Below are 24,878 nucleotides of genomic sequence, written 5' to 3' on the forward strand. Positions count from 1 at the left end.
ACTCAGGTCTGCAGTGCGCCCTTTTGGGGATCTTCTTGTGTGCTCTTCACACTCACATCACGTTAGCCTTGTATCTATCCCTGGCAGCACGCGACCTCAACCATATATTCAGGGGTTTCGAGCGAGGTACCACAATCTCCAATGATATGAGGGAGCAAGCATTTTTTTTTTTTTTGAGGGGGGGAGAAGGGGAGGAAAATGGGACAGTGTCTAATAACCAACAGGGCAAAAACAGAAGAAAAAAAATATAGAAAAACACAAAGTGAAATGCAGGGTAGGCAGCGAAGAATGCTGAAGAACGTTTTTAGACTGCGATAATGTCACATTATACAGGCATACCCCAGTTTAAGGACACTCGCTTTAAGTACACTCGCGAGTAAGTACATCTCGCCCAATAGGCAAACGGCAGCTCACACATGCGCCTGTCAGCACGTCCTGAACAGCAATATCGGCTCCCTACCTGTACCGAAGCTGTGTGCAAGCGGGGAGACTATAGAGCCTGTTACAAATACGTTATTTACATCAGTTATGCACGTATATGACGATTGCAGTACAGTACATGCATCGATAAGTGGGGGGAAAGGTAGTGCTTCACTTTAAGTACATTTTTGCTTTACATACATGCTCCGGTCCCATTGCGTACGTTAATGTGGGGTATGCCTGTATGCGGTTTCCAACGTAAAGCCGCCAACTCCTGAGAGGACCGACACATCCCTCGGCATGCGTGTCTGCTGTTTTAGGGAAAACGGCAGAGATGAACCACGTTAATTTCAGCTCCAACGACCTTCTGCTCACCGATACTTACCTCTCTAGATTAAGCCCCAGCCGGACATACAATATTTAAACCTGCATTAGATACCAGTATTACCTCGAGGAGGTAGGCATATCAGGGGAGCAGGTGGTCCCCAGAGCTGAAAATAACACGGTTCACTGCCAATGCGGCCAAATCAAACATTTTTTTTAGAATTATAAAAAATAATAATTTAAATAGAGGGAAAGGCTTAAGAATATCATAAAATTAATATAGTCTTTCTAGCGTCTTCCTGTATACAGATAGATATATTGCATAATGCATGTTTAGAACACTCAGATGTTACCGATTACCATGCGGCGAGATCTGATAGCAACTCAAAAACCAGAAGAGGACTTCAGCCCGTGTTGCAATAAATGTAAAAAAAAAACGCGTCTCTAATCCTATTAAACATCTTTTGACAAGGCAAAGCCACTGGGATTAGCTAAAAAACTTATTCAACGAAAAGCAAGTGTACACACAAACCCGCCCAGCATTGTTGTTCTAAGAAACCTTAAGAGTATATATCAGCATAGCCACACTGCATATCCCTCCCCAGGCAGAACTAAAAAAGGATTTACACGCCCTGGTCCCAAGATATTTGTAGTTTTTTTTTTGGTGCCAGGTTTAGGGGGAAGAGGTGGGGTAAACAAAACAAAAACTACTAAGGCTTGGTCCATAGACACTTCGCCCGTGCGGAGGCGCGCTGAGGTCAAGCGGTGCTTTCCCTGGCCTTAGAGCGTGCGCCGTCCGTGGGCGTGTCTGGGGGCGGGCCAGTGACGTCACGGAGCTGGTTCGTCCTCGTTGGGCGAACCGCTCACGTGACCGGCCCTGCGCTCCCGTGAGCGCCGAAACTAAAGATGTAAGACACACGCTTCCGCAAGCGTGCGCGAGCCCCTGTTAAAGCCGCTCTCATTGCGGCTGCAGGGGCTCACTGCCGAGCAGCAGCACGCCTCAGCACAGGTCAGCGCCTAAGCGCTGACCATGCCCGAGGCCTAATACAGCACCGCGATCAGGAACACAAAGTGGAAAATGTCACCAGTCATTTCGCACTCTAGTTAGCAGAAAGCCGCCTGCCACTTCTTCACACATTGTTTCTTAGGCCTCGTTCAGGGTGCAGGCTTCAGAGGGAGGGCGTGCTGCCGTGCGAGCTGCCGTGGGACACAAAGTATTCAAATTGAATACTGGTTGTCAGGGTAGCAGCTGCCCTGTCTCCGAAGCCAGGAGTTGACGCTGGCTACAGTTTCAATAAACAAAAAATTCGTTTTTTGAAGCTGCAGCAGCGTCACTGGGACCTCGGCAGCCAATGAAATCATTCTTGAGAATGATTTTAAGACTGCAACTTGGATCCCTCACCTCACGTCTGTAGCCCCGCGCCCTCCTCAACTCCTGAAAAAGTCTGCTGGGGATTAACACACATCGCCCAGCAGACTGCCGCCCTCATTCCCGCCCTCCAACTCCTGCCTCTGGCACCCTGAACGAGGCCTTAGGCTGCGCTTATAGTGCCAGCGACGTCGCGGCAAAACAAATGTAATGCCGCCACGTGCACTTATAGTAGGCGCAACAGCTTTGTCACGATCGCTGGAAGTCAATTTGATTTTTCCAGCGACCACAGTGTGACGTCACCATCGTGTCGCTGTCGCCGGCAGCACTTAGGCCGCGTCCAGGCTGCCGATGACCGTGCGGCGCGATGACAATGCCTTAAGGCAATGATCGCACGTGCGACAGCAGGAGGGGCATGCGGAATCAGATTGCCCGGCGCGACAGCGAGGTGACGTGAACGGTTCGCCCCAGCTCCGTCACATCACAGGCACGCCCCCCACGTTGCATCTACCTTGTCCAGAAGACTCTACCGCAAAAACACGGGGGACATCACGCGCATGTCTCCATGCGGTCTTCGGAAGAATGGACGCAGCCTTAGAGCTCGATTATACCAGATGCCGCTGAGCGGCATCTTGATTATGCCAGGGAAACTGCAAAGCACAGACAGGGAAGTGCAGCCGTGAGCAGTTCACCCTCATTGGCTGGAGCCGCTCACGTGAGGCGGCCGTCGCCAGCCAAGAACAAATCTGAGGATCGCGCCAGGAGACATCCGCCCTGCAGTTCCACGCGGCGCGGACGCCACAACAGGTATGAGCGCTTCTATTTATTTTTTATGTTTTTTCCAGGCGTGCGCAGGCGCACGCGATTTTTGGCATAATCACAGAATTACACTGTTTATTAGCAGTGATGGGAAGAGTATAGTAACTTATCTGGTGACAGATCTCCTAGGACTAAGATTTAATGTAATTGTTACCTTCTATCCAGTATTTCTGTCCCTCTACAACAGGGGTGGGCAACTCCAGTCTTCAAGTGCCACTAACAGGCCACGTGTTCAGGATACCCCTGCGTCAGCAGAGGTTGCTCAGTCAATCACTGAGCCACCTGTGCTGAAGCAGGGATACCTTAAAGAGCCACCAATAGGTGAGATTTTAAAGACTGGTAGTTTCCCACCCCTGCAATAGACCAATCCGTAAGGTTAGGTTACTTCACACCGACCCCTATTTTCAATACATTTTTATCATTTAGAGATTTAGAGTTATTTGTGACCTCATTGTTTTAATGTATATAGATTAAAAGGTTAACTTTTATTTTTTATTTCTTTGTTGGTCCTATCATTTTTATTTGGGTCATCTCTAGAGTGCAGCACAAAGGACTGTCTGTCTCCTGTTTTTTTTCTATAAAGAATTACTATGCAAGCCCTGAGAGAAACCAAAACAAGCGTTTTCAGGCTGTCGCAGTGTGATTGGCTGCTTCGGGATAATTGAACAATATTTTAAATAGGGGCCATAGAACAGAACAGTAATTATACTTCTCGGGCATTTATTTTTTGCTTGATGGGCTACCAATATTATAGTAATATAACGCTAATTTCTGACAGATTAATAATAAAGTTGTTTACATTTTAATAACATGACTCCATTTTATAAACATTAAGTGGAAGTACCAGTGCTAATGATGCAAACAGAATGGCCTGTTTTTACTCAGTAATTTCAGCTTATTTCACTAGAATTAATTAATGTTCCCTGAAATATCACAAAGGATACTGCATGCATGACTTGTTGCAATAACGTTTTACATTGTTCTTTGAGCAGTGTTTAACATTTCAATATCTCTGACATTGCAAGCCCCTTTCAGAACCGTGTCTGACAGCACGCTGCTCATTCAGTTTTTGGATGGGGCAGGGAGAGTGGGGGAGTGGGCACTGCATTTCCGAGGATACATGGTACCAGAGATACTCACCTCACCAACGCCCATGATCTCCCCTACCCTCACCCCTTAAGTCTCTCCAAAACCCTACAAAGTCTCCCACCTCACGTATACAATTGCCTCCACTGTCAGACCCATCACCAGGCACCTACGGGACTAAATCCAGAGACCTGACCCCCCCAACCAAGCTCTCAGTACACCTAACCATAATGTTCCCACCCCTGCCCACCACAAAGACATCTTCACAACAACTATGCCCATCACATGAAATGTTCCATATGTAACCTCACCATTAGTTTACTACCTAATGTACATTGCCCTGGATAAGGGGGCTATATAAATGTTGTTATAAATAACAAACGTTGAAGTTACTAGTTTTAAAGCTCACTCCAGGGGGAAATAAAATGGCTGCCAAAGCAATGCCTTCACTAGACAAGTTTTTTTTCTGTTCGGGAAACAGAGGGAAAAAAATATCCTGAAAGCTTATCTCATTACTCACTACAAGGAATGACTGACTGGCACATGTAAAAAGTTAACTCTTTTGCTGCCACATGTAGTACATTGCAGCACGAAGCGTTTGCAGGCCTTATGGCAACAAAAGGGGTTAACTTATCAGACAAGGTGAGCAACATCAGGCTTGTCACCTTCATTTCTATGTAAAAATACCTCAGAGTATTGTATTTAAAAAAAAAAAAAAATTAAGGTGTTTTACTGCAAAAAGGTTTAAATCAAAAGTGTACTTTGATATCTTTACACATGATGTTTTTGAATGCCGACAGTATTTTGCTTCATAGCCTGCAACACAATATTTTTGGAGGGGTGCAATTTAACATCCCACATGCCCAAACAAGCCCCAACATTGTGCTCTGACATTTAGAAGCCAGAGGGCGGCCATTCAATAACAAGTGTGTCCTGCGAGGAACCAGGAACAGCAACAAGGGCAAGTTGCTGAAAGTGAGCGAAAGTGCACAGACCGGAGCCGCCTCACTGCTGCAAGTACACAAACAAAAACCTGCCGGGAAAACGCAGCCCTGGGAACATGTGCAGTGAGAATCACCCTCCTGCCCCCCTTCTTATACATGTCATGCAGAACCTGTGCTAGATACGAATAGGGAATGGGGAATAAACCCCATATCTGATGCTCAAAGAATAACCAGGCAATGGAAATAAAATCAATGGATAAATTTATAAAAAAAGACTATAATTATGGTAAAAGGCAATGCTGTTATAAAACCCAATGCACATGTGGACCATATAACGGGATAAGGGGTGAATATAGCAGGGAGGGGGAAGCCACCCAAACCGGAGCGCTGCCTGATAAGAGAAACACCCGAAAGGAAAACTGCTCCCCTGCGCCCGCAACCCCCAATTTACCCTGTCACACAATGGGTCTAGAGAAGCCAAAATGAGCGTACTCACTGTTAAGAGATTCGCAGCTGATTACCAGTATACCCGGAGCGTGCTCCAGCCGGCATATATTGCAAGAGTAAGAAGGGGAGGAGGGCGGTGCATTGCTAACCTGGTAGCAAAATACTGACCGCAATCTCAGAAAAAATGAGGTTTTATTAAGAAAATAAAAAAAATTCGGGAAAAAAAACATGGATCCAAAACCGCTCTGACGCGTTTCGTACCACGCTGTGTACTTTCTCAGAGTGATTGGTTGTAGTCCCTTGTGATCTTTATATAGGTGTTTCCAGCCACTTATTGGATTAAATCAATCCAGATTAAACAAACCGCGCTCCTGCAGAATAACCATAACATTAGATGCACCATTTAAATTTATGCACGGAGCAACCTAAACAAGATCACATTGGAGTGTAAAAAAAATAAAAAATAAAAATATACAAAAAAATAACCATACCATACAAGACAAGACCACTAATAGTATTTAAGAAAAACATCTAATATGACCATAATATTGCTAAACCGTAAAACAAAAATGTAAATATATAAATAAAACCAATGGATGAAAAAGCGTGTGTATAGGCATATAACACACACAAAAAAAAAGAGAGATTGTAAATGATAATTGTATGAGAATAAATGTGGATTGCAAGTAAAACAAACTCTTTTTTAAATAAGCCAATTTTGTATCTATAAATATATAAACCAGGTAGATAAACCTAAGTAATGAAGTGTCAATGTTCAAAATGTATAAAGTTACATCATGAAGCAACAGAGAAATAGAGAACTGCATAAACAGATATATAGAATCTCCTTAGCAAGTTTGGAGACAAAGGGTGAAAGAAGTCTCTAAATTACCCCCTTGATCTCAAAGAATAATCCTTCATGAGATCAAAAGGGTAATTTAGAGACTTTCGTCACCCTGTATGTCTCTAAACTTGCTAAGGAGATTCTATATATCCATGTTTATGCAGTTCACTATTGCTTCATGATTTGTTTGTGTTTCATCTGGATTGAATTAAATCAATTAGTGGCTGGAAACTCCTATATAAAAATCACAAGGGACTACAGCCAATCACTCTTTGACAAAGAAACCTGCGTGGTACGAAACGCGTCAGAGCGGTTTTGGATCCATGTGTGTTTTTCCGATTTTTGAATAAATCTAATTTTTTCTGAGATTGGGGTCAGTATTTGCTACCAGGTTAGCAATGCACCGCCCTCCTCCCCTTCTTAGACTGTGGCCAGGGTGGAGCGAACCAGAAGCTCTCGGCGCGATTAGATTGGAGACTCTGGATGCACACGTTCAACGTGCGTTTGCTGCTTGGCGAGACAGCCAAATTTGATTTGGCTGCTCGCTGATGCGTCACGTGAGTGGTTCGCGTGCCCCGCCCAAATCGCTTAGCCAAGCAGAGTGCATGACGTCACGGCGCACGAGCGCAGCAAGCGCCTTACTTGTGCTAGATACTACATTCCTACAAGTGACAGCAGAGGACACACGCACACACGTGATTTCTGCCCCCCCGCCCATTCACATAGGCCACGTTGACCATTGGAAATACAAAGGGTAAATATGTTCCTGGGCAGGCAGAAGTCACCACAGCCCTTGTATGGCTGGGCACAGTGTCAAATCAATAACAAGACTTGCATAGTTACATAGTAGGTGAGGTTGAAATGAGAGACACAGATGCATCAAAACTTGCCGTTTTCTTGCCACAGAGAAAAAAAATATGCAGAAACCAGTGACCACAGGGACAGCAAGGTTTGTGGCCCTGAAGGATTAACACTGCGGGGGTCCAAGATTTTGAAGAGCACTAATCCTTTGCTTGAATGAGAGTATAAGGTTCCTCACCTTCCAGATGAGTTGCACAGTAGTCTGCAGCTGTGTCTCCTGTCTCTCTGCCTGGAGCCCTGTACCTGGAGTGCAGCAAGATGCAGGGCTGTTTCCTCTCTTCCCACCCCCACCAACCCCCCCCCCACCCCCATATTACGTAGATGCCCTTATATGGAGCTCTACTACATCATGAAGGGGAGGCTATATGGCCATATTTGTCATCTACATCATCGACGGGGCTGGACAGGACACGCCCCCTTGATGTCCAGATATCCTCTCCCTTATGAGCCCCATATAAGGGCATCTACGTTATCAGGGGGAAGGAAATACAGCCCTGCATCTTACCAGCGCTGCAGGGATACGATTGCACGTCTCATCTGGAAGGTGAGTATCGGTATTCGCTCTCCCTGCCGATGGCCCAGAAAGGATTAAAACTGGGGGGGCCAATTCAGAAGCATGGAACCACAGAGTTAATTTTCCTGGGCCGCTTACCGTCATCAGGGCCAAGAAAGGTACAGCTGACAGTAAAGAACCCTTTCCTTTGTTGATGGTGAAATCTCCTTAGCTCCAACCCTAAGGCTGAAGTCCCACTGCATCCGACGGCACGCGACACTCACCTGCTCCTGACTTCCTCCCGAGTCGGCCCCAGTCCCTCCTCACAGCAAGGCTCACTACGCTGTGACGCGTCAGCCAGCAGGGGATGCAACAGGGTTGTGTTCCTGTGCGGCGACGCGTCACGTGGTGCACTAGGGAGCCAATCACAGACTGGATCTCATCAGCCAATGATAAGCCAGCTAGTGCTAGCCAATGGGAGCACATAGTTTTCAAAACGGGAAGAGGGGGGGGGGGGAACTTGTGTTTGCATGTAAACAGGCACACAGCAGGAGAGGCTGCAAACACACACAGTACACCAGGGCTGTAATTAAACGCACACATACCGTTTGCAGGGGGATTTGCAACTACACACAGACAATATACTGGAGGTACAGTGTGCTCAGGAGAGGGTGCAATTACACACCCAGTATTGAGCAGGGCTGCCTCCGACCCGTTTTGGCCACGCCCCCCGCGCCTGAAAATGCTCCCTACAGACCGCAGGTAGCGGTGAAGCTCCGTCTGGATGCAGTGCGGGCGCACCGGCGCGTGCGGTGGGGCCTAAGCCTTGGGGATGACCCTGTGCCCTTTGTACTGCCCTTGGGACAAATAGTTATTTTGAAAGCTCCTTGTACTGACCCTGAATAGATTTGGATATAGTTATTATACAACATCTTAGATGTTTATTTTCTAATGTAAAATAATCTAAATTTAGCTAGTCTCTCCTCACAAAAATCAGATTTTCCCTCCCCTTTATAATTTGGTGGCCATTGCACTTTGTTTGGTTCAATAACGTCTTTATTGCATGGTACCCAAAACTTTATTCCACATTCAACGTGCTTGCTTACTAATGCTTTATACAGTGTCATAATTAGCTTATCTTCCCTTAAGTACCCTGTTTAATGCAAGATCAGATCTTATTAACCTTTGCAGCTACTGCCTGACAGGTACTATAGCCAAGCCTGCTGACTACAAGCACTCATAAATCCGTCTCCATCAAGTACTGACCTAATTTATCCCCATTTCATTTGTAAATCACCTGTTTATTTGTATTTTCCCCAAATGCATAACCTTAGATTTATCGGTATTAAACCCTAATCTGCCATTTACCTGCCCAAGTCTTCAGTCTATCCAAGTCCTTCTGAAGAGAAATTACATCCTGCTCTGATTCTATTACCTTACACAATTTAGTGTCATCAGCAAAGATGGAGACTTTGTTCTCTATGCCAATCTCAAGGTCATTTTAAACAAGTTAAAAACAGTGCCCCTGGTACCGATCCTTGAGGTATTCTACTCACTTTAGTCCAACCTCAAAAAGGTTCCATTCATGACAACTCTGGTCTATCCTTTAACCAGTTTTCAATCCAATTCCAAATATTTTTTTACTGAGACCAAATGTCCTTTGTTTTGTACACTAACCTTGTGTGGAAGCATATAAAAAGCCTTTGCAAAATCCAAGTAGACCACATTAACTGCATTTACCCTGGTCTAAATTCCTACTTACCTCAAATAAACTGCTATTATTAATAATGTTGTTATCCATTAGGTATCCCTGAATGTTATCCCACACTAAACCTTTAAGCAACTTCCCCACTATTGATGTCAGGTTTACAGGTCTGTAATTCCCCGGTTGTGATCTAACTCCCTTTTTAAATATAGGCACCACGTCTGCTTTACGCCAATCTTGTGGTACTGAGCCTGTGGAAATGGAGTCCTTGTATATTAAATGTAATGGTTGGGCTATTACTGAACTTCACGCCTTGAGAATGCTTGGGTGCATGCCATCAGGGCCAGGTGATTTATTTACATTAATTTTACCAAGCCGCCTATGCACTTCGTTTAACCAATTGTTCGTTAATATAGGAGGTTGTAGCTTCTTGTTGCAATTGAGTATTCCTTGGTAAATACAGAGGCAAATAATGTATTTAATGCCTGTCTTTTCTTTATCAAAACTAATGTGCCTGCCCATCTCACACTGAAAGGGTCATATATTCTCTGTTCTAATATATTTGTTATTAGAAAGGTACAATAACTTTTTATGGTTGGACTTTATTGCAAGCTTTCTTTCCCTTTTCAATTTTTGGTAATTTGATTGCCCCTTTGCAACTGGTTACATTCCTTATCGTTCTGCTATTGCCTCTATCCCTTCTGACAGACTGTACATGCCTGTCTCTTCATTTCCTCCCCTGTTTATTTAGCCACATTGGTTTAGACTGGTTTCTTTTATATTTATTACCCAAGGGTATACACCAAGTGTATGAAGTAATGAATGGCCCCTCACCTGGTTGATTCCTCAATTTGGGGACCCCCTGCTTTCAGAGATACTTCCCTTGGAAGGGGGCGCCAGGATATCACTCCGCAGTTTAAATCTCCTGTGCCATGCGGGGCCAATAGGAAGCCGCACCGGACAACATCACGGCCTATTGGCCAGCGGGATGTGGGGGCTTTGAAACTATTACATGAACACAGCTGCCCAGCCACCATTCCAGCACAAACTATGGAGGCAACAGTCTCCAGAAGTAGGGATGTCCCCGGAGCAGAAATTAATGGGTTTGAGCTTCAGAGACACTGCTTCAAACCCATAAAAAAAAAAAAAATTAAACTGCTTTTTTTTATTTTTTTATGCCCTGCACCTATTGATGGTGGATTTCCACCAATGCTGTTCATTCATTTTGTTGTATTTGGTGAGTAGCAGGACAACTCTGGAGTTGAACCAGGTTAAATTTCAGCGTCAGAGATCCCCTGCTTCCTGAAATCCATGCCCCCATAGTTCATGCTGGTAGTAACCCCAGCTGTGCATGCAATATCACAATTTAAAGGGCCTGCATAATGCAGGACCTTTAACTATTTGGGTGCCCCAAGAAGTACTGGCTACTTCATGCCCACGGAGTGCGTGCTTTCAAACTCGCAGGCGATGGCAGCATGAGCTTCCCCTGTATAGCATTTTGGGAAGCAGGGGAGGGGTGGCAAGGCTGAAATTAATAGGGTTCAGCTCCAGAGACCCCCTGCTTCATACCTATATTACAAACAAAACAATAATTCGGGAAATGCTTTAAGTTCAGCTGTAACTATGTCTGCTAACCACTGACACAAATAAAGCAGCTGGGAGATAGAAGAGACTTCTCTGCTAATGATGATAAGTTGGTAAGAACGGGTATATTGCCATTACTACAGTATCATGTGTGCACACAAATCCATAAATACACATTTTATTTGTAATATGGTTTTCACACAGTAAATTTCACATACAGTAAATTGCACATTACTGTGCCTCCTTTGGGGAGTGTATGGGTCACTTTTAAATACCAATATCCCATACTGAAATAGAAAATAAAGTGTACCTAATTTTTATACACCAAATGTTAGACAACTTCAGGATCCCAGATACACACACACACACACACACACACACACACACTCTATAACCTCCACCCTTCTGACAGGTAACTATCCCCCACACCGTGTACATTCGACTACCCCATATATAACACTACCCCCCACATCACAATCCCTCCAACAGGGAGATCAAACGTATAAGTATCTCTTACAACCCCTTTAGATATTTTTTTTTTCTTTTTTCTTTTTACATGACTTAGTTTCACCTATTCATTTTATATTATAAATATATCACACATATTGTATATACCTTTAACCTCCTCTGAACAGCACCTTTTTATCAGGCACAGATTAAATATTAGGGGGAAAATTACATTTAGCCTCAATGTACAATTCTATACATCAATTTTAGGAAGCCTTAAAGTCACAACCATTAACAAGACACCAACAGATGTTCCAAAAAAAACAAAAATTTATATATATATATCACCTTGTATAATGATCACAGGAAATGCACCTTGTGATGCAACAAGCTGCAAACAGCATTAATACCATGTCAGCAGCAATGGGTTACAGACAGACCAGGAATTACAACAAAGTAATGTGCAGATACATATCCCACCGAGCACACAGAAACCCAACAGCCCCCCCCCCCCATACAGGGAGGAGAATATGATGCATTGCTGGGAACGACACAACAACCGTACCTGTCCCCTCACTATATTACAGAAGCCCCCCTCACTATATTACACGAGTGCCCCCCGTCCCCTCGCTGTGTGACAGGAGCCCCCCGTCCCCTCGCTGTGTGACAGGAGCCCCCCGTCCCCTCGCTGTGTGACAGGAGCCCCCCGTCCCCTCGCTGTGTGACAGGCGCCCCCCGTCCCCTCGCTGTGTGACAGGAGCCCCCCGTCCCCTCGCTGTGTGACAGGAGCCCCCCGTCCCCTCGCTGTGTGACAGGAGCCCCCCGTCCCCTCGCTGTGTGACAGGAGCCCCCCGTCCCCTCGCTATATTACCCCACCCCCGCCCCGCGCGCACACTCCCGTACTCTCCCTACCCTTTCTCGCGCTCCGCTCACCCGCTGCTCCTGCTCCCTGGCACGAGGTCCTCCTCGCTGTTTACCAACCTACCCTGCCGCGCGCACACACAGCCTTCACGCGCCCCGCCCCCTTTCTACCAGTCTCCGGTTACCTCATTGGCTCCCCCCCTTTGCCCAATGTCGTCGCACATGGGCTTGCGGGCCCGCTGATTCGCCCGTCCCTCCTGCCAATCACGGGAGCGTGCTCTTCGCGTGCGCCCGAACGCTAACCAATCCATGAGCGTGAATGGGTGATGGGGGGGAGGGAGGAGCGTGAATGGGTGATGGGGGGGAGGGAGGGACGTGAAGGGCAATAAACAACAAGACGAGACAGCCAATGGGAAGTCGGCGTTTGCAGAACTCCCAGGTGCAGAGTTCTAAACATCAACACGCCATGCAGTGTTTCTGGGCACGGAGAGGGGATGCACTGCGCATGCTCACAGGGGACAGCAAGATATAGTTCTCTTTAATGCAACCTCTGGCATGCCAGGCAGTGTTTATTCACCTACTATAGCAAGGCTGCGGGCTTTTCTCCATTATTTATATTATTATTTTAATTATTATTATGTGTGCATGATACACCACCTTCTGCAGGGCAGGAACATGATATAATAGCCTTGGCAGAGCCTAACTCCATGTCATCATACCATTGTAGTCTTAGTTTCCCGCACGCTTCCATTTCCCCGTGCAGATGGCGGGATCACTGGGAAGTAGAATGCACTGGGATTGGTGTGTACTAATTTGATTTAAATGGAAATAGCCGTGTTGGTCCAGTTGCGACAGTGCAGTATAAGGGGATAACTTTTTTTAAATTTTAACGAATAACATATTTTGAGACAGGCTTTCCAGAGTTCTCTCTCTTCCTCAGGTCAGCGATACTGATTTACAGAGATTCCATGAGCTTAACACAAGTGTAAAAAAAAGAAAAAACAAGAGAGCCATCTAAGGCTGCGTCCCCTCTAGCGTTGAGCGGGCAACTTTTACTTACATTTATCTATATATCCAACACACAGAATTGGTACCGCAATTAAATCCACTCCCTATACAGTAGATCAAAATAGATCACTTGACCAGATGTAAGGGTTATAATTACCCTCTGGCGGTGCTAACGACCCAAAATGATATAAAGACATACAAAAAAAAAGAGGATCTATTGAAAGCACTCAAAAATAATGTGAAAATACAAAATGGATTTTATTAGCAACACAAAACACGTACAATTAAAATATACCTAAACACATACACAACGAAAACTGCTGTTCAACAAGCTAAACACTACACATAGATAATACCAAAATATGTAACAAGCAATATACGCGAGTATGATAATGCAGATCCAGGGGAAAGAAAATTCCCCTAGAAATGAAATGAAGATCGGCCGATCATCAAGACAAGGTAATATAAATCACTAAAATATTGCCAGCATCTACATCTATCTATGTGTACTGTGTAGCTTGTTGAACAGCAGTTTTCATTGTGTATGTGTTTAGGTATATTTTAATTTGATGTGTTTTGTGTTGCTAATAAAATCCATTTTGTATTTTTACATTATTTTTGAGTGCTTTCAATAGACCCTCTTTTTTCTTTTTTGTGTCTTTATATATCTATAGATGTAAGTCCCCGCTCACGTGGTGGTGTGGTGGCGCGCGGGCACGCACGCTCACCCACGCTTGGCTAAACAAAAAAAAAATAACTTTCAAGCGCGCTCAATCTGACCGCAACACCCCTCCGAGGCGCGCTTCAGAAATAGCCAGGACACCCGGCGCTCATGCTTGGAGAGCTGGTGACGTCACCGCTCTCAAGCATGAGCCCGGTCACCTCTAGCGGGGCTGCAGCCTAAGGCCGAGTCCCCGCTGGCGCTGAGCGCGCTCATGCTTGGAGAGTGCTCCAAGCTTGAGCGCCGGGTTTCCTGCATTTACACGCGGGGGGGGGGGGGTGTGAGGCATTGCGGGTGGTGGAGCGCGCTGGAAAGTTAGATATTTTTGTTTACCTAAGCGCCAAGCGTGAGCGGGGACTTACATATATCTATATATGTAAGGAACTGCCTCAAGTGCCACCCGCTCAGCGCTAGCGGGGACGCAGCCTTAGGTAGATGATGCACAGAAGGAATAAACTAGACAGGGCAATACATGAAAGGGACCGTGAGACACAGGACCATACATCTATCAGCAGTGTGCAGGGGGGGAGAGGTTACTTGTAAAAATTCACAGGGAGAAACATTACAAATAAATCTGATGGTGGGTTACAAACTCCATATCAGCATTATTAAGTCCTCTTGTTTTAGTGTCAGAGTATTAACATTTGTAATTTAAACGTTTTCCGTTCTCGAGTGCTTTTAATCATTCCCTTGAGTATTTGGATTTTTACATCATTTATAGAATGACCTGGCTGTGAGAAGCGGTGTCCCACTGGAGTGCAATATCTTCCTTCTTTATGGTGTGTTATTGTGTGTCTGTTTAGATTCACTCGTGTTTGAAGTTTTTGTCTGTGTAGGTCATGTACCCCCACCCTCTACAGGGGTGCGCAAACTGGTGAGCGTGCCCCCGGGGGGGCGAGAGATTTTTCTGGGAGGGTGCACGCTCTTGCAGAGGCCCCACGCTCTTCTCCCAGGCATTTAAAAGGATTCAGCCGGCTGTGTGACGCGTCACCATGGCAACGCGGCATCAAATCACGTCAAATGACGCCGCGGGTCACGTGACGTCACATGACCCCGCAGCGTCATTTAACGCGAATACAAGGTAGGGGTGGGGGGTGAGAACCGGGGAAGGGAAGACAGGGGGCCCTGCTTCAAAAGTTTGCGCTCCCCTACTCTAGGAGATCGTGTTGCGGGTACAGGTGTTGGTGGTTCACATACCTGTGAGGGTCCAGGAGAGCTGAGTTGTCTGCGATGGGAAGGAGACCAGGACAGGCTTTTGGTGTCATCTGATGTTCTGTACTCGGTGTTCAGCACCTCCAGCTTCAGTAGGCTCTAAGGATCTTAGAGGCAGTCCCCTCTGAAGCCATCTTTCTTACACCCATGCTCACAGACCAGAATCCAGGCAGGTGTAAAATGAACAAGTTCTTTATTTGCAGTCACTGCAGTAGATATTGTTACAGCGTATGCAAGGTTCTCAGAGGATCCCAGGCCTCTGGATGGTGCTGTCTCTCCTAGGGTGGAGCCTTAGGCCTCGGACATGGTCAAAAAGACCGTGCTGAGGCACGCTGAGGGGAAACATTATCACTATCAGAGCGGCTTTAGACGGCGCTTCCGCACGCTTCCGGAGGAGTGTGGAAATGCAGGAGACGGGCAAGTTTAAATTTTGCCGCTCATGCAAGCGCAGGGCCGGTCACGTGATTGCCAAAAGCCAATGGCAGTCCGTGACGTCGGCGCCGTGATGTGGCGCCCTAGCCCCGCCTCCCGGCCCACCTCCCGCCTGGCTCCCACCCTGCACACAAGCGCGCTCGCTGACGCTCATGTAGGGACAAGAAAAATCTCCTGCGTGAGCAGGTGAGCATGAGCGTCAGCGCTGCCCAGTGCCGCTCCCTGCACCATGTCCCAGGCCTTAGGCCGCGCCTTTAGTGCCGTCGATGGCGACGGGTGACGTCACCCGTCGTCATTGCCACCGCCAAAAGTTATATTTCGCCGGGCGGCGGCAGCGCAGGTTTCTGGCCATTTGATTGGTTCAAGGGCCGTCACATGAGGCGACAGCCCTTGAAAAATCAAATTTTGCCGGCTACCAGTTTTCGCGACGTCGCTCCGTCGCATTGTCGCCGTCGCTCTTACTATAAGCTGGCGACGGCGACGCGACCGATGCCATCGCAACCCGCGAAAGTTATAATTTAACTTTCAGCGACGTCGCTAGCGCCGAGGTCATTGATTGGTTCAGAGACAGTCATGTGGCGACAGTCTCTGAAAAATCAAATTTACCCGGCTTCCAAATTTTTGGTCGCTCCCGTCACCCGTTGCGCTCACTCGCAACGGAGTCAATTGTTTTGTTCTGGAGCGGCGTCGCTGTCGCGGGCACTATAAGTGCAGCCTTAGGTGTTGCTGAGCCATCCAACCCTTGAGGGGCTGGCCTCTCCCTCCATGCGGATAGGAGACAGGCCACACACCTCCGCTCTGTTGGAAGGGTGGGAGAGATCTAACTAAATTTGACACTGCCCCTTTGAGGAACTAGAAGGGGAGGGCTCAAGATCTGTACCCTGATAGGCTACACATAGACCATGAGTCACCCTCACCTCTGCTGTCACTCGGGGAGGAGTATGAGGGGGGGTCAATTGCCCACAGTCACAGCCTAGACTGCTAAGGACTTATGTGACGGGGAAAGAGAGGCAGGGTGGACTAACGATGTTACATCTGGTTTCACCACTGTAGAATCCTTGGTCACATTTGCTGCATTGAATCATATATATCACATTCCTGGATGTACTCCTTTAACATTGAATGTTGTATGTTTGTGACTGGCTGCGGGATCTTGGCATATATGTTTGCAGCGTGTGATATTGCATGGTCTTGTGCCATTAACAGCGTCCTTCAGTTCCTTGAGAAGTTTTCTATTGACTAAGTTCTGTGTATGTATGTATGTCTTTATTTATATAGCGCCAAAAGTGTACTCAGCGCTTCACAAAGAATACAGTACAGGGAATTATAATAATACAATAAGTGCAGCAAAATAAGACAATAGGAAAGGAAATCCCTGCCCGAAGAGCTTACAATCTAAGAGGTTTGATGGGGAATTTACAGAGACAGCAGGTGAGGGAATAAGTGCTGTAGATGGCAGTGCTTGGTCACAATGGGTGGTAGGAGTGACTGAGTGTGGGACAGTGACCATGAGTGCAGGCTATTGGGATGCTTGATTTGTGGGCATGTTTTAAGGTTAGTCAGTATTAAAATGAGAGGGTTCACACAATTTACAGGGGAAGAGATGACAGGGAGGCATGGGTGAAATCAGGTGTGTATGTCTGCCTTCAGACTTAGGGGAGATCCCCAGCAGGAGGTAGGAGTACATAGAGGGTATGAATAGAGGATGTATGTGGGTGTTTTTTATTGAGGGGTAAAGAAGTTGTTGGGAGAGAGGTGTATAAATAATGGTGCAGTGGGGAGTGGGGAAGTTGGAGAGAACAGAGACATTCACAAATGAGTGAGGAAACAGTAAACGGAAAAAGCATAAGGGAGGGCATAGTGAGATGCAGGAAGAGAGAGTTCCCAGGTACTGGAGGATAGAAAGAGTACAAAGAATCACGACTTTTGGAAAGTAAATTTCTCACAGTTGCAAAGTTGTTGTTGTGCTGAGTCACGATCTTCCTCAAATCTTCACCTCAAATTTCAACTCCAAAATTAACTCTGGCAGACACTTTAGATGTGACACTTTAAGATGGGACTCACAGCCAAATGGCTTTACAGCCTAGATGGATGGTCTTAAGTACTCTAAAACACAACCACTTGACCTGTGTGAGGTTTGTCGGTTGCCTGAATGCGAGAATGGGAGGTTTTGGGAAGATGTCTCTTAATATTTTATCCGCTGTCAGCATGGGTTACAGTTCTTTGATTATTTTTCGCATTCCCTCTAGGGCAGGGTTGTATGGTATGCGTGTGTTTTTTTTTTTCCTACTTGTTTTGTAGCAGGTGTTCTTGTGGGGCTTTAAGTGCAGTTGTGATTGTTGTGGCAATAGTCTTTGGCTTGTACAGTATCCCTTCTGTCTCAATGATTCAGTCAGGGTTGTGAGCTGTCTGTTTCTGTCTTTAGTATCAGAGCATATGTGTTGATATTTTAAAGCCTGGCTGTGTCCTGGCTGTGTATGATGGCTCGTTTTGTATGAGTGGGATGGAAGCTGGAGTTATGGAGGTAACTGCATCGGTCTGTGTGTTTCTTGTATTCAAATGTGCGTAGTTTGCCAATCTTCAGTGTTACTGTGGTATCTAGAAATGTCACTAGGTTTGCCAAAAAAATTATCTATTTTGAGCTTAATTGATGGGTGGAATGAATTCAAAGACTCATACTTTTTAAAAATATTTTTTTCGTCCTTACCATATTATAAACAGATCATCAATGTATCTGTGATATTTGTAAGGTTTGTGGAGGCATGTGGTTAGGAATCTCTGTTCAAGATTTGCCATAAAAAGATTGGCATATTGCGGTGCCATCCTGGTGCCCATTGCAGTCAGTGGTTTTGGGGTATAAGTCCCAATAACAGTGCTCAATCCAATTCTGAACTTCAATGATTAAGGACTATGCCAGTCCGAAACCCGTCAGAGTGTGTCCCCCATACCATGTTTTGTCAATAAATTTATATTTTTAACCCACACCCTGCTGGTCTCCTATTCTACTCGGCTGTGCACCGCTGGAATCCCTGGATTTCTACCACTACACTGGTGCCCATTGCAGTCCCCATTAGTTGTAGATAAATGTCCTTGTTGAAGCTGAAGTAACTGTGTTTCAGGATGTAGTCTACCAGTTTGGTAATTACTGAAGGGGTGACTCAGTGACTTAGTGAGTTTGAAGCAGGGGAACCTTGTGACCTTGGGCAAGTCACTTTATCTCCCTGTGCCTCAGGCATCAACAAACATAGATTGTAACCTCCACGGGGCAGGGACTGTGTCTGCAAAAATGTCTCTGTAAAGCGCTACGTAATACCAACAGCACTATACAAGAACAAACAATTATTATTATTATTATAATTATTATTACTTCAGTGCTGGATTTCTGATCCGGGGGAGGTGTTGCAAGGAATTGCAAGCATGCACCAGGAACGGGTGTTTGAACTTTGGCATTGGATGGTGTAGTGAGAGTGCTCTGACGTGTTGGAAGGATATTTGGAATCTGTTCCGCATACATTTAGCCTAGAAAGTCCAGAATGGGATGGGGGGGGGGCCTACATATAAGTTCTTTTAATTAATCTTGAATTATCTTCACATTTGTTTCAATGGGGAATTATGATAAATTATGATAAACATTACATCATTAGGCTGCGTCCCCGCTGGGTGTCCTGTCTATTTTGAAAGCGCGCGCATGGGGGCATGTTGAGTGCGCTTCAAACTCTCTTTTTTTTTTTTTTTGTCTCCCCAAGCGCTAAGCTTGGGAAAGCGCACGCGCACGGTGTGAGTGGGGACGACAACATAAGGATTAAAAGAAGTAAAAGCGGCAAGCGCTGCGCGCACAGCATGCTCAGCACTAACTAGCGTGGACTTAGCCTTAGACAGCATAAGCATCAAAAACACTAAATATGTTGCTTCATATGATCCTGCAATATTATGAATCCACCACAAAAAGCTTACAGATTATTTATTGGTCCAATAAAATGTACTGTTTTTTTCCCTTTAATTATTTTTATTATGCTTTTCATTTTTCTCAACAACAAAAAACAACTTACAGCATACAAGCACCTCTTCCTCCTTTAAAGATGAGGTCAACCCCCCTCCCCAATACGACCAATTTTGAAAGGGAAATCCATGTGATGCACTTTAAAGCAGATTGCCAACTTATCTTTATTCTTTTTCCTAGCTTCACGTGGCAACTCCAGTTACCGTATTTCCTCGATTCTAAGACGCACCGTTTTTCACATTTCTGAAATAGGGACGTCTTAGGATCGATGTTTTTTAAAAACGGTACTGGTATTTGTAGCTTGTTCCTGTACCATTATGGCCGCTAATGCGGTGCTGCCACACCTAATATATGTCTCAAGGATCCTGGTTGGCTGCGCTGCTGCCACGTTCTGTTCCCCCGCGATTTGGTTGGACGCACTTCCCCATCTCTGTGTGTTCCACATTTTCATTGGCTGAACCGCCGAGCTCTCACCTCTAACCCCGCTGTCCCGTCCAATCCCCTGGCCGCTTTCTTCGCTGTGTCGCGTTCTCCCAACCCCCCGTAGCGGACAGTCCGTGCGTGCACCTCGGGCCCAGCATGGAAAAGGAGCCCGGCGGCCGGCCTCATAGAGACACCACGCAGCACCCAGCACAACCACCAGGGGCCTATGAGACTGGCCAGGCCCCCACCTCAGGAATCACGGTGTGCGAGAGAGTGAGGGAGAGTCACAGATATGTAACACACACATATATCTGTATTTTTATATGCACAACACCTCATAGAATACAGAAGGTGTGTGTGTGTGTGTGTGTGTGTGTGTGTGTGTGTGTGTGTGTGTGTGTGTGTGTGTGTGTGTGTGTGTGTGTGTGTGTATAATATTTTTTTCTGTACATTTAATTTAGTGTTTCATTTTCCCCGAAAACTGTTATTAAATCAATGGTGCGCCTTAGAATCGAGGAAATACAGTATTTATTCTCACTTTCTCCACCCCACCAGTTAACACAGCTTCATTGTCTCAGATAAGGCTCTTTGACGTCTACCAATGTTATTAAGTGAGCGGGGCTCAACGGTCAAAATAGTTTAGCGTTTGGGCTCTCTTTTTAGGAATTAAATACACAGTTAAAAAAAATAAATCAGTGAGCAGGGAGATGAATACAGACATCCCATTGTACAGTATTGTGAAGAAATATTTTAAACACATAAACAAGCAGAAGGGAAGTGCCCTTTCACTTGGTGTATGATTACAAGGAGCCAAGTTATAGGTAGGAGGGAACAAATGTTAGCTCAATACTTTGCAATGTGTTGCAAGCCCCTCTGTCAGCGAAGGTCGTTGGCTTGTACAAGCTTCCTGTTAGTATTGCTGGTCCCCAAGTGGAGAATATAGAATCTATATAAAACCTCAAACAGCGCTCACGCCAGCTCGGGGTATGTTGCAATATCTGTGTGTAACACTCCTTAGTCGCCTCTAAAGGAGGTCACATCAAATTGGTTATATACAATAGCAGTGCTCTGTATCTCAGTCCCTTGCAGGGTGCTGGGTAGGTGCAGGCTCGGCGTCAATAAGTAGGTTGTAAAAAGATGGGAGCCAGGAACTTTTTTAAAAACAAAAAGTCCTTTATTGACCAACATTGCATCTGAACAGAACTCGTGACAAACAATAATACTCTGGACTTCATCCCCTGGTTGGTAGCTCTCACTCCTACGCTGGAGAGGTACATCACTTGAGGGCCTATCATAAAGGATATTGTGGGGACCGCTTGCAGGGAGGTTATGGTGCGGTGAGAACTCACTGGATGGGCGGCTTCTATATGAATACGTGCTGCAATATTGGCATCTTGGTGAGGACAGTAGTGGTGAGGCTGCGGTAGGGGCAACCCTAAAAGGCCAGGACAAGTGGCATCCCTCTCCCACAACTTAAGGTCCCCATCCCTCTAGCAGGCACTATCTTAAAGGGCACGTTCCTAAGTGAAAACAACAAACAGTGGCAGGACATATCTTAATACACATGACTATACACACAACCCTATTTACAGGACTCACAGCGAGGACCCCAGTCAGAACTTGCTTCTAGAACATAGGGTGAAGCTATTTATACCATCTGTACTCCCTTTAGTCAATCACAGGTCACAAGATATACAGGAGAGGGGCAATACTGGATTGAGCCCACCCAGTTAACCCGTTATGGTCATTAACCCCGTATAGAATTAGTAGTCCACAAATATGGGGCTACATGTGTGTCTTGTCTGAATATGATTTAAATGACGAGTTTACATTTTATAAGGCTATACAGTGCAATGGAGTCATTTGTATGTGGATCTGGTCCTATCTATATGGATAAGCAGGAGTGCAGAAACTATGTTTTGGGTTGGGGTGCTGTACATACAAAATCAGTAACATACATTACCATCATGTAAAAATGTATAAACCCAGGAGGACTGCACCACCGCTTAAGTTCTCTTAATAGGGGCAATAGGGTACCTAGCATATTTCCTTTTCTATATATTTAGCATTGAGATAAAGCAACAGAATTGTCCTCTTTTTTTCACGTGTTGATAAGAGAAAGAACAGCTACTGTTACTGCAAATGCAGAACTCAAGATAAGCAAAAGGGGTGTGTGTGTTGGAAACCACTGCAAGACAAACCACCATCCTAAGCAAATATTATGACGTTCTGACATTGCATAGTAAATAACAGGCTGAATGTTACTATTACACTGTGTATGCCAAAGGAGTCGTTATATCTAGGACTGAACTAATAGTATTTATATATCTGATAAGTTAAATGTAGGTATTTGACACCTTAAAAAAACAAAAAAAAAACAAGTATACATTTCTTTCAGTCTTTTTCACTTTTATATTCACATTCTAACCATAAGGCCTCGGCCAGGCTCCCTGCTTGCTCGCTGAGGCTCGCTTAGGCGCGCTGAGGCTCAGGTAAAGCGGGTGCTTTCCCTGGCCTTGCGGTTGCTTACCGCACACGCTGTCAGGGGGCAGGCCGGGGGCGGGCACGTCACTGGCCGGGGGCAGTGACGTCACGGAGCTGGTTCGCCCTCATTGGGCGAACCGCTCACGTGACCAGCCTGTCGCGCCGGCAAGCGGGCGAATTTTAAATTCCCCTAAGACCTACGCTTCCGCGCGCTTGCGGAAGCATAGGTGAGCCTCTACTAAAGCCACTCTAATTGCGACTGTAGGGGCTCAGTGCTGAGCGGGAGCGAGCGTCTGCGCGCTTCCGCTAGCTAGCAGGGAACATGGCCGAGGCCTAATGCTCTGAAGGCTTTTTAGCATGTTTTGCACAACGTTGATGCTAACGGTATATTTTCAGTTACCGCTACAGTGTTCGACAAATCCAGGCACCCGTATGCCCCGGGCGACTGGATTTGACCCCGTGGCGACCTCCCCATGGCCGCCCAAGCAGCGCACGCAATTCTCCCTGCTCACGCTATATGAGCTCGCGCTTCTACGGGCATATTTTCCTCCTCCAACTGCAATGGCTGCGCGACGTCAGCCGCCGCGTTGCCATGCCAACATGACGCTCGTGACGTCATGACGTCATGCAGCGTCAAGGAGCTGAGGAGGCTGCCTCTGCTGTTGCTGGGGAGCACGAGACACTGATTGGAGCCTGGCGCCAGCCCGCCCTCCCGCACGCACCTCCCGCCCGGCTTCACATCCTCCTGTCCGGCTACCCGACATCCCGCACCCGGCTGCCCGACATCCCACCTGGCTTCCTGACCTCCCGCCTGGCTTCACATCCTCCCGCCTGGCTTCACATCCTCCCGCATCTCCCGTCCGGCTGCCCGACCCCCCCGTCCGGTGAGTAGATTTTTTTGGTTCGGTGACTAGATTTTTGGGTGATTTGTCGACCACTGGCTATATATACTTGTATGTATGCATGTATGTGTACCCATGTATCCCCTTGGCTACTAATCTGCCCTGCCTAACACATAAGCCCTGGTACCAGTGCAGGCAGTGTTAGGGTTAATCTGGGTTCCACTGCAGTAAACAACTCCCTTGAGTGGCAGGAGGGTGGGCCTGAGGCCTGTGTGCTGCCCTATCAGGGGCTCAAGACTTAGGACCCTCCCCCTGGGTACAAAAGGGACAGCAGATCCAAATTTAGGTGGTGTTAGAATTGTGGAGCCAGGGTTCTGGCCACATTCCTTCCCCTCCCGCAAGAGAGTGGGATACTACCCCTTACTCCACCAGGAAGTAGGGGAGCAAGGGATAGACCTTTGATGCCTCAAGCCCTGGGGGTTGAGTCCAGGGACCCTATGAAGAGTGTACCTGTTGTATGCTATAATGTACTGTTGTACTATGAAGAATAAAGACCAGTTGCTGCTTTTATACTCCTGCCTGTCGCTGCAGTTTATCAGGAGGAGTGCAAGAGGGTTTTTTCCTGCTTGAACTGCACCCAGCACTGATGGGGCCTGCGGGGAATGGAGGCGTTGCACCCATGTACGAGATGAGAGCTCTATTTTCTGAAAGCCTGTCCTGTCTTCCCCACTACCATCAGCGGACACTCGGCAATCCTGTAAGCCTCACAGGTACAGCACAGCGAGAGTACAGGTAACAGTGACATCTCCCAGAGGGTGGTGGAACACCTGTTACATATGTATGTGTGCATATCTTTATTTACATAGCTCTTTACATCAGTAATACAAGTGACATAATAATATAACACATAAGGGGATAAAACCATTTCAGACATAAAACGAAAAGGAGTCCCTGCCCCGAAGAGCTTACAATCGAAGTGGTAAGTGGGGAGAACGTACAGAGATATTAGGAGGGCGTTCTGGTAAGTGTGTCTGCTAGTTGTCAAGGTCAGTGCAGCCACGGAGCTACCCATATGCTTTGTTAAAGAGGTCTGTTTTAAGAAAGGTCCTAAAGCTGGAGATAGAGGGTGCCAGTCGGCTATTGAGGGAAAGGGCTAGATGTAAGATTATTGGTACAGTACCTGCTATATAGGAACAGCTGAAAGGGGGATACGATTTTCACATGGCCTGCTCAGAATAAAGAATACGTGGTTTGTGATTGAGCTTGCACTCCTTTACTCCCTGTACTGGAAATAATCATTGCGGTGTACCAAATTCTGTCAGCGGTCTTTTCCTGTAGTAGATCCCAAGTGTATAAATGCTTTGAAGCGAAAAAGGCAGCGGGCACTCAGAAAAGTATGCTGATTAAAAAGTTCCCATATTGGATTACATACCCAACGCGTTTCAGTCCCAGCTGGGACTGTTGTCAGGGCTCATATTGTATGAGTGCCCGCTGCTCTAAATAAATACATATTTATTTGTGGTAAAACACTAATAATAACAATAATAATTTC

The 24,878-nt window shown here is 46.2% G+C and overlaps 1 protein-coding gene across 2 annotated transcripts in view; it reads right to left on the minus strand.

The window, feature by feature from the left end:
- COQ8A (coenzyme Q8A) overlaps window positions 1-12,384 on the minus strand; it is a 66,660-nt gene extending 54,276 nt beyond the window's left edge. The window contains exon 1 of one of the 2 annotated variants that reach the window (XM_075595482.1): window positions 12,277-12,384. The gene's annotated coding sequence lies outside the window, so the exon portion shown is untranslated. Of the gene's footprint in view, window positions 1-12,255 lie in introns of both variants that reach the window. The other variant, XM_075595481.1, reaches the window with a different exon arrangement.
- Between the last annotated feature and the right edge of the window lie 12,494 nt (window positions 12,385-24,878).

Source organism: Ascaphus truei, chromosome 4, assembly GCF_040206685.1.
Source record: "Ascaphus truei isolate aAscTru1 chromosome 4, aAscTru1.hap1, whole genome shotgun sequence".
In the NCBI taxonomy this organism is placed as follows: Eukaryota; Metazoa; Chordata; class Amphibia; order Anura; family Ascaphidae; genus Ascaphus; species Ascaphus truei.